The sequence below is a fragment of the Callithrix jacchus genome, chromosome 19 (assembly GCF_049354715.1).
Source record: "Callithrix jacchus isolate 240 chromosome 19, calJac240_pri, whole genome shotgun sequence".
NCBI lineage: Eukaryota > Metazoa > Chordata > Mammalia > Primates > Cebidae > Callithrix > Callithrix jacchus.
Window position 1 is genome coordinate 15,473,347 of NC_133520.1, and position 13,040 is coordinate 15,486,386.

Genomic DNA, 13,040 nt, shown 5'->3' on the forward strand with positions numbered 1-13,040 from the left:
AACAGAAGAAATAGATGCCCCCAAGGACCTTGCTGCCAGTAAGAGAGACATGATTAATACACAGGCTGAACCATCCAAAGGTCTTTTAAAGCAGTGGACAAATATGAGCCATTCAAACCAGTGCAAAGGAAGCACAAAAGCACTGAGCGCAAAACCCAGCTTGTATATGGTGGGCTATGCAGGGGTGAGATGCTGGGGGCCATGCTTGGAGATTTCTTGCAGGATGGGTGCTTAGAAACGCGGAGCTGGAGCAGAGAAAGGGGACTCTTTGGGAAGCTCTAACAGTAGCCACACTCCCCGAGACTGCATTCCTGTCCCTGGACCATACAGTGAGTGTATGTCGGTGGGTGTACGTTGATCTCTAGATGTGTTCTTCAAAGGTGTTCTCCAGATTTATAGTAAAATGATTTAGAGATCGGTTTAAAATGCAGAGTCCTAGGTCCTACGGCAGAGCTATGGCAACAGAATCCTGGGATCAAGGCCTGAAATCTGCTTTTCAGCAGCTCTCAAACAATTCTCCTACACCCAGGAATCAGTGCCTCTGATTTACTCTGCAGTTTACCAATAAGGAAACCAAAGCTCTGAGAAGTTAGAGCCTGCCTGACATCACCCATCACTAGATGTGCCCGGTGAATACTTTCCTGAGTTTAATAGAATAGAATTGGATTGAATCTCACCTGGCTCAGTGTGAGAACCCACACCTTAAAATACCCTATGGGGAGAAGACCTAAGAGGCAGAAAATGGCTTCTTAGCAATATCAGGGGTAGTGCTCTTGATTATATGCTACACAAAAGATGGATTATTCATGAGTTTTATTATTCACACCCTTTCAGCCAGCTGGAGGTCCTTGAAAGCAACGACTAGAGATAGCCCTAAAGGCTGAGGAGCACGTGGGGTGGGGTGGGGTGGAGCAGAGGTAGTGCTTTGGAAGTACTGAAGCTTAAAAGGAGACTAAAGAGAAGGGGCGTTTGGGCCACACCCAGAGCTTGATCATTCCTCCCTTCCAACCAGTGTCCAGCCACCTGTGCCAGGGTTGACCCAGCTCTACCTCTAACATCCAGAAAGAGGCAGGAGAAGAGCTTCAGCTTATAGGGGGATCCTGCCTCTGACTGCTTTAAGGAACCCAGAAGAGGGTGAACATTCAAAATGGAATTTTCAACACACAGAGTAACATTTCTTCCTTTTTTTTTTTGAGACGGAGTTTCGCTCTTGTTACCCAGGCTGGAGTGCAATGGCATGATCTCGGCTCACCACAACCTCTGCCTCCTGGGCTCAAGCCATTCTCCTGCTTCAGGCTCCCAAGTAGGTGGAATTACAGGTGTGTGCCACTATGCCTGACTAATTTTGTATTTTTAGTAGAGATGGGGTTTCTCCATGTTAGTCAGGCTGGTCTGGAACTCCCGACCTCAGGTGATCCACCCACCTCGGCCCTTCAAAGTGCTGGGATTACAGGTGTGAGCCACCGTGCCCGGCCAGATAGAGTAACATTTCTGTAAAGAATTATGCTACTTGGATTCACCTGCAAGGTGATGAAACCCACTCATATCCCCTTTCTTCAGCCTCCCTTTCCTCCTCTCTCCCCCAACATGAAGAAAAGTATTGTTAGTGAGAGGGAACGTAGACTATAGTCCTGGGGAAATCCCCAGCTTCTGAAAATCTGTTTTCCTGCTAACAGACTGGGAAGGCTTATACAGAGTAGGTGCTGACTGTCGTGTGGTGCCTGGGTCATTGACTGTGTGGAATGGGGGACTTCAGGACAGGCAAGGGGCTGCCAAGAAAACTCTACTTACTTCACAGTTACACTTGGGGCTGCATCTGGAATCAACAGAATTTCATATCATAGATACATTCTTTTAAGAACGAGAGAGAGGGGAAACAAGATGGTAAGTGTGGGGGAGTTGAATGTAAGGAGCAGTTGGGGTACTTATCCCAGGAAAAGGGTATTATCAGTGAGGCAACTTTTATTTATTAGGTCTAGCAACTTGCCAATTTTCTAGAAAATTCTTGAAACAAAGGCAACTCGGTTATTTCTTCTTACTTGCTGCCTACCTGGAGAGGTCAAAGCAAATTGATCAGGGCATATTAAGAAGTACTTCCTGGACTGTTCCCAGTTGTGGGAACTGAAAGATTAGAGAATCAGCAATAGTTCAAGGAGGGTGGGGAGTGAGGAGTTCAGTTGTGCTTATATAATAAAAGAGGTGATATAAGTATTATTTATGACATCTGGGAGCCTGATGACTGTCTCAGGTAGGATAAAGCCAAGACAACTAGAGATGACCTTGAATTGAGCTTGGGGAGGAGGAAGTGGGAGGGTAGAGGGGAGTCAGACTGAGACAGAGGAAGAACTACTTCCTCTCTGACCAAGGCCTCCACATTCCATAGAGTGACTTCCAAAGGGTGGGGACTGGCAAAACATTTCTTAGAGGCAACAAGAGCTATCTTTCCCTAAGAGAAGCTGAAGAAAGGGGGAAGCTAATTAAATGAAAATTGAGGAAGCTCAGGGCCCCACACCAACTGAGAGTAATCTGAGAGTGATCATCAATCTTCATAAACCAAGGTAATCAGCATCTTCCCTGCTAAGGGTGTGGGGTGCGGACTTCGGATGGAACTGAGGCCACTGTGTTCCTCACCACAGAAAAAGAATGAAATAAGGAATCAGTACTAAAAATTCAGACAGCGACCACCAAACAGATACACTGGTGTGAACCCTTAGAGAACAGCAATGAGCTTATTAATCCCCATGATTATTCATAAATAATCAGGTTGTATTAGGTACTTTCTTATTAAAATTTTTAGTTTGCCATATACTTATGCTTTGTCTCTCCTGCTAGACTGTAAAGTCTTTGAGGCTAGAGACCCTCTTGTACATTTCTCATTTCTCCATCCATCCACCCATCTACCATTGTGTGGTACTTCCCTCTATGCTTCTCACTGCTAGAAATGCAGAGGAAAATAGAATTCAATCCGTAACCTTGATAAATTATGATACTGTATAATATAAATGTACATGTATGTGATATTAGACATAATTCAAAAAGAATGCTGTTAAAAAGGGGATGTGGACATGATGGAATCTCATAATAGACAGGTATACCAGACGGGAAGTGCTTGGACACTAGAATTAAAAAAACCTGAGGATCTTTTTCTTAAGCCTCATAGAAGAGGCTTCTATGGGGCTTAAATAGAAGACTTTCTGTGGCTTCTACGAGTTATTTAAGACTTTCTATGAGTTATTTAAGCCTCACCATAACGGAAATTGTCAGAGGCATTCAAACCAGAGTGACTCCATCTTGAATAAGGTCTGGATAAAATGAGGCTGAGACCTGTTGGGATGCATTCCCAGGGGATTAGACTTTCTTAGTCACGGGATAAAATGGGAGGTCCGCACAATATACAGGTCACAAAGACTTCCTTGATAAAGCAAGGATGCAGTAAAGAAGCAGGCCCAAACCTGCTGAAACCAAGATGTAACCTCTGGTTATCCTCACTGCTCATTATATACTAATGATAATACATTAGCATGCTAAAAGACACTCCCACCAGCACCATGACCGTTTACAAGTGCCACGGCAATGCTTGTAAACGTCTGGAAGTTATCCTATATGATCTTAAAGAAAGAGAAACTCTCAGTTCTGGGAAATCCCTGCCCCTTTCCCAGAAAACTCATGAATAATTCGCCTTTTGTTTAGCATATGATCAAGAAATAACCATGAAAATAGCCAACCAGCAACCCCAAGGGAGCTGTAGAGGAGCCATTCTTGTATTCCTTTACTTTCTTAATAAACTTGCTTTCACTTTATGGACCAACCCCAAATTCTTTCTAGCATGAGATCCAAGAACCCTCTCTTGGGGTCTGGAGCAGGACCCCTTTCTGGTAACAAAATAATGGAACCTCCCTCAGGGAGATAAGTTAAGAATTAAACAGATAAAAACATGTTAAGTGCTCATTTATGGGGTCTAGCACAGATAAGTGCTCAAAAATTAGTAGCATTTAGAAAAAATAAGGAAGTTCATGAACCATGATGGCAAGTTTAGACATTGACTTCTGATTCTCCACACAGAATAATTTAGGAACAACTATTTCCTTGGGGCATTTAAAAGTCTCTGAGTGAAGTTCACCTGGGTCGATGGGTGAGTGGTCAGGAATCTAAAGAGGGCAAGGCTACCAAGAGCTGGCCTTTGAACTACCCTGACCTCAGTTTACAACTCAGGAGTTCTTTCTCAGCTGGAACCAACAAGGAGCTACGGCCATCACACATTCCTCAAATGTGCATGTAAAAGCTTCTGTGACTGCCAAAGAAGGCCTACAAAAAGGCGATAGAAATGCATGGGTGTCTTCCAGGGGGCACTGTCTTAAGTTGATCTTATTTCTGTTTGTACTTTTTTATTGTTGGGAAGGGCTGGTAAATGGTTGAAACTAGCAGGCTGGAGTGAACAATTATGGCCTAAGATGGCAGACACTCCCTAGTCTAACTCTTCTCCAAAACCGGCTCCTACACGGTGGTGCTCAAGCCAGCATTGTGTGTGGTCTCATTGAAAATGGAAGTGTTAGGCCAGGCACGGTGGTTCACGCCTATAATCCCAGCACTTTGGGAGGCCGAGGCGGGTGGATCACGAGGTCAACAGATCGAGACCATCCTGGTCAACAACGTGAAACCCCGTCTCTACTAAAAATACAAAAATTAGCTGGGCATGGTGGTGCGCGCCTGTAGTCCCAGCTACTCGGGAGGCTGAGGCAGGAGAATTGCTTGAACCCAGAAGGCGGAGGTTGCGGTGGGCCGAGATTGCGCCATTGCACTCCAGCCTGGGTAACAACAGTGAAACTCCGTCTCAAAAAAAAAAAAAAAAGAAAGAAAGAAAAAAGAAAACGGAAGTGATAATGAGGAACTCTAGGCACAAATTTGCAAAAATAAAAATAAAAATAAATAAAAAACACTGAGGCATCTAAATGCTTGTTCCCAATTTGCCCACAACCTGCTCTTAAAGCAAAGGATTTAAGCAAATATATGGCAACACGCGAGAGCTGAATTTAACAATTATCCTTATTTGTTTTCAATTTAACAGACAGTGTTAGGGTGCTTAATAAATGCCAGACACTGTTTGAAGTAATCCCTTACATTGGAATAACTAGCATTTTAACCGTTGGAAAAGGACTTTCATATATGCTACCTTATTTGATAGTCCTAATGAATGTGCAATGCAGGGTTTTTTGCTCGAAGTCTTAAGTTGTTGTTGATGATGATGTTGAAACTGAGTCTTGCTTTGTCACCCAGGCTGGAGTACAGTGGCACAATCCCGGCTCACTGCAACCTCCGCCTCCCACATTCAAGTGGTTCTCCTGCCTCAGCCTCCCGAGTAGTTGGGACTACAGGCACATACCACCAAGTCTGGCTATTTTTGTATTTTTAGTAGAGAGGGGGTTTTGTCATGTTGACTAAGCTGGTCATGAACTCCTAACTTCAAGTGATCCTCCCAAAGTGCTAGGATTATAGGCATGAGCCACTGTACTCAGCCTAAATTCTTACCTTACAGATTTTTAAAAAATGGTTTTTAAGAAGAAATTGAAGTTATCCATTCAAGACAATTCATCTTGTGATAGAGGCAGGACTTACAGGTGTTCTGATTCCGAAGTCTGTGCTCCTTTCACTGCACAAATAAAAGAGAAGAAGAGAATTAGCACAGTTCCTGTCCTCAAAAGGGTTATAACAAAGCAGGAAAAAGACTCAAGCGTGAAATGTTGACATTTTAATCCAGGGCAACAGGTAGGTACACCATACAAGGAGAAGATGAAGCAAGAAATAAAAGGAGAATTTCCAAAAGGAGGGGGTGGGGTGAATTAGTTAAGGCTCTGTTTTTTTTTGAAGCATGTGACAGAAATTCAGCTCAAATTGGGAACTGGCTCAAATTGGCTTCAGGCAATGCGGAATCCAATGAATTGAGCGGTGTCTTCAGGATTTCGTTCTCTTGCATCCTCTTTGCTTTACTCTTCTGTCAGCTTCATTCTCAGAACGGCGTCTCCATGTGGTGGCCCAGAAACTCCATGCTTACATTCTGCAGGTTTAGAAATCGCAACCGAAAGAGTCTCTTTCCGGACAAGTCTAGCAAAAGGACCTGCAATTGCACCTCACTGTGCTGTCTGGTTACGTGTTCTTCTCTGAGCCAATCAGTATGGCCAGGGGGCCTTGGACTGCACTGATTGGCTAGCTCTTATTATGTGTTCATGCACGAAGCCAAGCGATGAGGTAGGTTCGCCAAAATCATGTGACCTGAGGGCAAGGGGATGGCTCCTCAAGGAAAAATTGGAGTCGTATAACCTAACAGAGATGGACATGCTGGAGAGGTGCAGGCAAAAACAACCACAGGGGTTGAGATGGGCGCAGGCACCAGCCAGGTGTTTTAGGGATGATAGGGACACAGTGGGTGGTGGTGAAGAAACAGCAGGACTGGAGACACAGAGTCCTTGGTCTAATTCCTGCTCTTTCTGTAACTACTGATGTGACTTTGAACAAGTCATTGAGCCTCTCTGGGCCTCAATTCCGCAAATGTAACAGGGAATGATAATTTAAATAATAGTAATAACAAAAGCTCCCCAGGTTGCTGTGAGGATCATGATATGATCCAAATGTGTGAGATCATAGACAGAGAGGACTTTTGAAATGCTAAGTGAAGCAAGATTTATAAATATCACAGTGTATTTGAGGCAAGGCACCAGCATCAGCAGAGACATGAAACAGGAATAAGTAGTGTGTGTACAGGGAATAGTAAGCAGACTGGACTGCTTGGAAGGAAAAGCCAGGGCAATGCATGCAAAATCTAATATGCAGCAACCCTACATGCTTCGAGGCTGAAATTGGGCTGGTCTCCGTAAGTCAGGGTCTTCTTCCTTTAGATGGTGCTGGGAAGAGGACTCTTAGTTATGGCTAGAAAGTGGTGCCTGGAAAGGTGCCCCAGGTAATTCCAGTAGTGAGGACTTCCCAGTGCAGAGCCAGCTTTCCCAGGGTGAGGAGGGAGTGAGGCTGGCTCTGCCCCTGGCCAATATTTGGTTTCAGGGAGGTTCTTTCCCCTGCCCACCACCAAAGAAATCACAGCAACAGGTGGGGAACGGGGAGTTGGGAAGGGCCAGGCCAAGGTCCCTAGAGGGTGGGGCAAGGGGGATGAGGAGGATTAGGAAGTAGCAGGTGGAACGCGGACAATTAGGGCTCTCATGTGTGACCAGCCCTGATTAAGGAAAATCACTTTTGTTTACTAACCAGTTTGTGGGGCCCTTCCAAGCCGAGCTAAATTGCTGGGCTTATACCTGCAGGGTTTTCTCAGTCCATGAGGATCTGCTGAAGGTGCTGGACAGGGTGGGAGGAGGAATACACTTTTCCAGGCTGTATTTTGTGAAAACACTTCTAGCCTGGTGACCTCAAGATAGGGATTTCTCATAACAGAGGGTTGGTAGGTATGTTACCCCCGTCTCTAACATCCTTAGGACAAATACATTTTGACAAGGACATTTTCTCAGGACAATGGAGAGTCATGCCCATTCAGAAAATCATGAGAGGAAGCAACTGAGGAGATTGTTTCTACACTAGCTCAAAAACAAACTAGAGAGACTCCTGGCTCCAGTCCCCAGGCAGACTCAGATGGGATTCCAGAGAGAAATTAGCATGATGAACTTACTTGCTTGGAACACTTTACAAAGGACTTTCAAATACTGTATGAATTTTTAAGGATATATATTGCCGTCTTATTTGTAATTGTAAAAAATGAGACTTGATCTACTTGTTCAATAATGGCTAAATAAATGAAAAACACCATAAGATAAAGTATATGCAGTTATTTAAAATGATGTTTGTATTCACACATGCAAATGTGTGGAGATGTCTATTGTTAATATTGGGTTATAAAACAGTATGTCTAGTAAAATCTCATTTTGTTTAAAATCTATATCTTCATTTCCACATGAAATCTGGAAGATTATATACCAAAATGTGAACAGTGGTAATCCCTGGGTGATGCTACAGTACATGCACGTGAAAACACCCATAAACATATATAATATCCTAAATTTTCCAAAATTACCGTGTATTATTGTTGCACTAAGAAAAAGCATGGATTTTTTTCTTCACAAATAGAACTATGAGTGAATTCAAAAGAATTTCCAGTTATAGTGTTGATAGTGAGGAGATATAAATAATGAAGACTTCAGATCTACAAGGAATTTGCAGAAGTTTTAGAACTTTACATCACTTTTTAGCCATTTTTCTGGAAACGGGGGATCATGTTTACCCAATAAATCGTGCTGCCATGCTGGCTGGTCATGTGTTCTTCTCTGAGTCAGTCAGTATGGTGAGGGGGCCCTGGACTGCTTTGATTAGCTAGCTCTGATTATGTGTTCACTCACAAAGTCCTAAATCTCCAATCTCTCTTCGACAGTTTTCACTTTCCTCTTAATTTGTGGATAACTCTTTTAAAGATTTATTCCACTGTATGACAAGTACTGAATTATCATGTTTCTTCACAGACTGTGAGTTCCCTGCAGGCAGGGTGCCTGGCAGAAGATGTGGTATCTATGCGTTTTCCATAAATGTTAGCTGAATGAAGGCTGGGATAGAGAGAGAAGCATAAATGGAGGATGTTTATTAGAAGCTTGTGGATGGAGAGAAATCAATGTGAAAATATTATAAACTGAGTGATGGAGAAGAATGGACTTTGAAAGATTTACGCAGGCACAGAGGTAGAAAGAGAGGCCATCCACTCAAGCAGAGGGAACGGTAAGGTGACCAACTGACCTGGAGTGCTTAGCACGGAAGTGCTCCCTGAGGTGTTCCACTTTCTGTGCTAAAACCAGAACTGTCCTCAGCAACCAGGATGACTTGTCTCTCTATGGCAGGAACAGTATAATCAAAGGCAGAAAGAGAGAAAAGCAAATTCAGGAAACATGTCATCCAGTTTGGCTACAGTATGGCTTAGGGCAGGGAAACCATGGACACAAGCCTAGCAAAGTTAGGCTGGGAGTCACTGAAGATGACCTTGAATATCAGAGTGAGACTCCTGTGTTGAACTTGGTGGAAATAGAAAGATCAAAGGCACTCCACGTCTTAATGCGCAACTCTTCCAGCACGTATACACATTTATTTTAATTTTTAATTTTTAATTTTTTTTTGAGATAGTCTCACTCTGTCATCCAGGCTGGACCGCAGTGGTGCAATCAAAGCTCACTGTAGCCTCAAACTCCTAGGTTCAAGCAATACTCTTGCCTCAGCCTCCTCAGTAGCTGGGACTACAGGCATGTACCATCATACCCAGTTAATTAAAAAAAATTTTTTGTAGAGATGGGGTCTCACTACGTTCCCCAGGTTAGTCTTGAACTCCTGGGCTCTAGTGATCCTCCTGCTTCAGTCTCCAAAGTGCTAGGATTACAGGCATAAGGCACTGCGCTGGGCCCAGCACATCCCCCTACATATTAAACACCCTCTCTCTCCTTCCCTCCTTTCCCTCTGTCTCTCTCCATTATCTCCCTTCAAAGTCATCCTTATACATTTGGCTCTTATCCCTTGACATGATTTCTTCCTCTTATGAAGCACACCTTGGGTTTTCAAATGCAGTAATCAAATTCAAGGGAGAACTGCCTTGTTAAGAGGAAAGGCTGTTTTTTACCAGTGGGGACTGACTCTGCCAGGCCCTCCATCTTCACACCCAGCCCCTCTGTGACCAGTGACACGTGCGAGTGATGACTGGCTGAGATTCAAGACACGGTCGGCGGTGTCTGGGGAACGGAGCAGAGGTGGGGGCTCCCAGGGAGTGAGAGCTAGTGACCCTGGCCTCATTAGCACCATGCTGCTGCGTGGGAAGCCACAGGCCACGCCTGGAACATCTGAGGAGCAGCTCAGGGTGTTACAGCATCGGGGTCTACACAGAAGGCCATTGCCATCCGCATCCTGGTCTGTCTGTCTGTGCACTATAAAAACTGACAAAAAGGGCCTCACCGCTGAGTTTCGGACTGAATGTTTAATGCAATTAATGCATATTTCATAGCACAATAACTGCCAGCGCTTTGCTCTGCCATCCTCCCTGGCTGAGTTATTTACACAGCCATTTTGAGGCCAGTCACAGAGGAAGTTGACAAATGAGTGTCTGTGCAACATGTCTGTTTTTTCCCATGCAGATCAGGGCCTCGCCGCTTCAGAAAGTCCCTGAGCAGCATCTCAAACCTGCCCTACTCAGTACACACCCCATATACTCACCTTGGAAGATACAGTCAGTCCAAAGTCTCTTGCCTTACACCTGTCCCTCCTTCCCCCTCCCGAGCCCCAAGAACAGTACAAAGGAGGGGCTTTATGCTAATATTATCACATCCTGACACGGATCTTAGTGATTTTCTCATTACAAAATCCTTAAAAATGAAGAGCGTGAGCTGTCCCCTGGTCAGTGACTTCATTTATTCATTGATCAGTTCTGACAGTCCTTTTGTAAGGCAGTTCTGCCCCTAGGATGGTTTGACATAAATCAGGGGCCCCTCAAGCTCACCTGCTCATCACGGGTGATGGATTTGGCAGGTTTTCAGGTTCCCATGAAACAGATCTCTGGACCAGGAGAGCCAGGCTGGGACTCAGAAGGCAGCTTTCAGCACTAGAGGGATATCGACTGATTCACATCTCGTGCTGTTTTTCACTTAACAGGCACAAATCCAGCCCTTTGAGTCTATGTTGTAACCTCCGATTCAACATCAAGAAGCTTCAGGTGTACTTCTCTTTGTGCAATAGTCATGTTCCTGAAAAGTTGTAGATAACACGATTTCTTTGGGTAAACATGATCCCGTTTCCAGCGACTCTCGTTTTTATTTAGAGACATTCTGGATCGTTCTTTCTTTACCGTGAATTTTTTCTGCCTTCCTCTTTCCACTCCAGTCTCTTTGACAAATAATTAATGAAAAAGAAACACTTTTGGAGAACACTTAAAAAGAATATTAAAAACACCCTTCTATAATATGTAATTATTCACCCTTAAATATATCTGTTTGTCACTATGGAGTCTTATATGCCAAATTTTCCTAAATAGAGGCACATCTACAACTAAGCACTCTAGCAGATCAAAACAGCTGGCTGTGTTATTTTTTAATGAATGTACAAAGCTAAATTCATGAAGTTGATTTGATGAGAATTCCTTAAAGTACAGTCCTATGTAGCAAGCTCTCTTTCACATGCTGCTTTTAGGTTTTGCCATGGGAGAAAGAATAGGTAGTAGATTGGGGGGAAAAGGGGAGGGCCAGTGGGAGGGGAGGTGGGGAGGGATAGCCTGGGGAGAAATGCCAAATGTGGGTGAAGGGGAGAAGCAAAGCAAAGCACACTGCCATGTGCGTACCTACGCAACTGTCTTGCATGCTCTGCTCATGTACCCCAAAACCCAAAATCCAATAAAAAATTAAAAAAAAAAAAAGAAAAGAAAAGCTAAGCCCTTAGATTCAAGCCTGAATTGGACATGGAAGAAAATGACATTTAGTACTTCTGGCCTTTGGGAGGACTGCACTAGAGAAGGAACATGACGGGGTCTGGAACTCTGGTGGGCTGTGATGACAAGAGGCACCGTAGTGGTTACGGCTGTCTGTCTATTCTGAAGTCTTCCAGGCCTGGGTTTGAACGCCAGCTCCACCTCCTATCGGTAACTGTGAGTTACTTGCCTCCTCTAAGCCTTGCTTTTCTAACTATAAAATGGGTACAACTTGGAACCTACTGATTATGCATGGCATGCATGAAATAATGCATATACGCCCCTTAGCACAGGGTCTGACTGTCACAAGCATTCAGTATCTATTTGTTTAAACAAGGTAGAACTGTGGCTTGGTGTGTTTTTAATCTTCCCAGATTCTGTGAGTATGGCAGGACATAGGACATTATCATCCCCATTTTGCAAAAGAATACTGAAACCCAGAAGCTCAAGGTCTTGCCAGATCACATTGCCAATGAGCTCTGAGAGTGCAAGGATTGCAGTACTTTACCTGGCTCATTTTACACGGGAAGACGCTTTATAAAATGAAAGTTCTCACTCCCTTCCCCTGATATTCAGTTTTCTGTCTCGAACTGACCAGGGCTTAAGAGGAAAGGACCCACCTTCCGACTCCCTAGACCTCAGGTCACTGAGACCCATTCTCCATCGTGGAATGAATGCTCAAAGAGCAATAGCTTTCAATTACTGAGCGTTTACTTCCTGCCAGGAATTGTGCTAGTGTTTACGCACATTAGAACCACCTTTTGCAGATTTGCAAAGGACGAAATGGGCGTAGAGAGGTCGGGTAACTTGCTGAGGGGGAACAGCTAGCAAGTTTTCACATCATGACAGAATCGGTTCGTTTAGGCAGTGTGACTCCAAGTAAAGATTAAGTCACTTCACCATGTGGTGACTCAAGCTCAGGCTTAAAGTTTCCTCAAGCAGAGATTATCAGACCTGTCTGATGATCAGAGTTTCCCAAGACACTTATAAAATAATGCAGATTTCCAGGTAGCACCTTTGGGAACCCTGATTCAGTATGTCTGGGCCAGACCAAGAATCCACATGGTATTTTGAAAACCCCAGCTGAAGCTTATGATCAGCCAGGTGTGGGAAGTTTGCTTTGGGGCACATGCCTAGCGCCCTCTGGGAGCTTCTGACCTTATAGATGGGCTAATTCACAACAGTTCCTAACTGTCCTTTTAGATCATTTTTATTGCCAGTTCCTTCCTCAGCTTCAAGCTCAGAGTTTCAGTCCAGACATCAAGCATTTATGGAGTGCCTTCTGTGAGCAGGACCTTGAATGACACCCTGAGCTTAAGAAACCAATAATTCATGGCCCTTGGGCCAGCTGCGTTCTCAACCCAGGGGCTGGTGTGTCTGCAAGCTTCAGAACACACGTTTCTGTAACAATTGTAAGTTATTTTGCATGGGTTTCTTGTGTGATCTATTGTTTCAGAAATCAAAGACCAGTGTCCTTTTGTCCTATTAATTAACATCTAATTAATAACACCTAATACCAAGTTTCATGCCCAGCAAAATATGATAGCCCTGTGCTGGTATAAAT

The 13,040-nt window shown here is 44.0% G+C and overlaps 1 long non-coding RNA gene across 1 annotated transcript; it reads left to right on the top strand.

The window, feature by feature from the left end:
- Nucleotides 1-6,245: 6,245 nt before the first annotated feature.
- Nucleotides 6,246-11,228, top strand: LOC144580320 (uncharacterized). The gene is made up of 3 exons (XR_013529613.1): nt 6,246-6,341; nt 8,511-8,760; nt 10,669-11,228. It is a non-coding gene; the product is annotated as an uncharacterized LOC144580320 (long non-coding RNA).
- Nucleotides 11,229-13,040: the final 1,812 nt, after the last annotated feature.